This window comes from Cebus imitator, unplaced genomic scaffold (genome assembly GCF_001604975.1).
Source record: "Cebus imitator isolate Cc_AM_T3 unplaced genomic scaffold, Cebus_imitator-1.0 Scaffold809, whole genome shotgun sequence".
In the NCBI taxonomy this organism is placed as follows: domain Eukaryota; kingdom Metazoa; phylum Chordata; class Mammalia; order Primates; family Cebidae; genus Cebus; species Cebus imitator.
The window spans coordinates 303,268-306,256 of NW_016108124.1; the positions used below are offsets into that span (position 1 = coordinate 303,268).

Here is a 2,989-nt window from a genome sequence, read left to right on the forward strand (position 1 = left end):
ACTCGATGTACTCGATAGGTGTAAAACAATTGTTTTGATATTAAACACGTATAATAGCTTTTCTGTGGGATTTTTCTGTTTGGAAACATGGAAGAAGAGAATATAATACCAAGAACACTAACATATCAAATCAAAATCTGATTATGAAGTCTTTTGGCTTATTCATGATTATATCAACCCCCATGTTTATTTCCACAACAAATCTGCAATATGTAGAAAAAGAAAAAGTGCTGAGTACAGCTCTTTCCTTTCCGTTTGGCGGCAACCATCAGGTAAGCCAAGATGGATGCATCCAAGTACATCCAGGAGCTGTGGAGAAAGAAGCAGTCTGATGTCATGCGCTTTCTTCTGAGGGTCCGTTGCTGGCCCTACTGCCAGCTCTCTGCTCTCCACAGGGCTCCCCACCCCTCCCGGCCCGATAAAGCGTGCCGACTGGGCTACAAGGACAAGCAAGGTTACGTTATACATAGGATTCGTGTTCCCCATGGTGGCCAAAAATGCCCAGTTCCCACGGCAAGCCTGTCCATCACGGTGTTAACCAGCTAAAGTTTGCTCCAAGCCTTCAGTCTGTTGCAGAGGAGCGAGCTGGACGCCACTGTGGGGCTCTAAGAGTCCTGAATTCTCACTGGGTGGGGAAGAGTCCACATAAAAATTTTTTGAGGTTATTCTCATTGATCCATTCCATAAAGCTATCAGAAGAAATTCTGACATCCAGTGGATCACCAAACCAGTCCACAAGCACAGGGAGATGCATGGGCTGACATCTGCAGGCCGAAAGAGCCGTGGCCTAGGAAAGGGCCCTAAGTTCCCCCACACTATTGGTGGTTCTCACAGAGGTTAGAGAAGGCGCAGTACTTTTCAGCTCCGCCGTTACCGCTGATATAAGTAAAGTTTGTAAAATTCACACCTGATAAACAATTTAGGACAGTCAAAAAAAAAATGTGCTAATTAAGTTACTTTATAGCCAAATTTAAATGTTAAAATTCTGCATTTTGGGGGGTCAGGTTTCATGTTTTATAGTTCTTGCTATTCACATTAAAATGTGACATAATACTTATGCATTCAAAAGCCTATAAAATGGTTTTTGCTGTGCACTAGTTAATCAAACTGCTGCTGTAGTCACAGGAGAAAGAACCGAAGACTATAACTGTAAATACCACATGGCTGTGAAAATATGGAGGATAACCAATAACTAATTATCTTTGGGGTTTTTTAAAGTACATGTTTAGATAATCAACTACTCTCTTTATACCTTGTATCATCTTTTCCCATCTAATCTGTAGTTGGAAAATCTTCATCAGAATTACAAAATCCGTTTTGTCAGGACGTGAATTTTAACCAGTTTGGCAAAAACCAGTCTTATATAACTTAGGGCTTTCCAAGTTGAGTAAATAAAATCAATCTTCCCATTTTTATGACATATTTACATCAACATATGATAACTGTAAGAACTGGTTTTCATGTCTCCCCTTGTAAATTAATATCGGTTTGAATTTTCAAAAGCTTTTCGTGAAAGGCATTTCATTGAAGGCTATTTTTGAATCCTCAAAATTAACTTTTATTAAGTGCATTGATTTGGAATTCAGGAACTCTTAAATAGGAGCCCCTCCTGAGAGTATTTAAACTTGTGAGCCATCAAGGAGTGTAGTGTGTGCCTGTAGTCTCACCTACATGGGAGGCTGAGGTGGGAGGATCACTTGAGCCCGAGGCTGAGGCTGCAGTGAGCCATGATGGTGCAACCGCACTCCAGCCTGGGTGAGAGTGAGACCCTATCTCAAAAAGAAAAAAAAAAAGTTACAGTCTCAATATTCTAGAGTTGTATGTTAACTATGGTTGCTCATTCTTGAAGCTCAGAGTATGTTGAAGGTGGGAGAAAGTGCTAGGAGATGTGCCGAGGAAGTACATGCAACAGAGAAATGACGTCTGGCAATGAAAGACGTGACAGAGCTATGGTTCTGTGGTTCTTGAAGCCTACTTACTGCAAGGGCAAATAACACACTCGGGAGTTTTTGCTTGCTCTAAGTATCACAGTACAGTACGATAATTGATGTATCTAATGATGAATCAGTCTGCAAGAAATGGGGTTCATGTGCAATTGTGTGCAAATAAGCTTTGCAAAAACAGATATTTTGGTGTAGGAAGACTGGGCAGCTTTGGCTCTTAACTTACTGGATAAATGAGGCATTATCTTTAGGCAGCTGTTTGAAAACACACTGTTATATCCACTTAACATTTACTTTGAGTCCTGGTTGTAGTCAATCTCTAAATTTGCTGGAAATGCTGGAAATGATATAATTTCTGTTCACTGAAATAACAGAATAAAGGAAATGGACTTGTGCACTCTGTGGTAGATAGCCACTTAATGTCATTTGAAGCATAAGATATGTTGATTACTGAAAGCTGAAATTAGCCCCAGAACTAGTAGGCTGTGTTTGACACTTTAAAGGTATAAACTTGATGAAGAACATAATTAGGGATAACAGGCTTTTATGCTTGGCAGAGGTAGGCATCACATTTTGTTAACATACATTGCTTAATACTATTGTCTTGACAGATTCTCCAAATACAATTTTTTTCCCATGGCTATATGAGCCACTATGTCTGTGAGTCAATATGAACAAGATTTATTTTATGGTTGATTGCCATTGAATGATGAAAACCTAGAGGTATTATTAAAGTGAAAAATCATATACTATGGGTATAACAAGTATGGGTTTTATAACATGTCAAAGAGTTCAATTGCACTGGTTAAGAAATTGAACTTTTTATTAGCTGTGAGTTTACTGTCTCAGGTTTCTTCACAATTCTGTGCAGAATTGCAATGAAAATTTTCTCTGAGTGCGTTGTTTAAAATTTTTGTGTTTGTATTTTCTTGAAAAGAGAGGTCCCAAATTGTATTTTCACAATGATCCCTGTAAATATTTAAACTTAACTAATAAAAGCAATAAATAATCTTTGTTGCAGAATGTTCAATAAACAAACAATACCT

At 38.5% G+C, this 2,989-nt stretch overlaps 1 pseudogene; it reads left to right on the forward strand.

The window, feature by feature from the left end:
- Positions 1-244: 244 nt before the first annotated feature.
- On the forward strand, positions 245-880 carry LOC108297521 (annotated as a pseudogene).
- Positions 881-2,989: the final 2,109 nt, after the last annotated feature.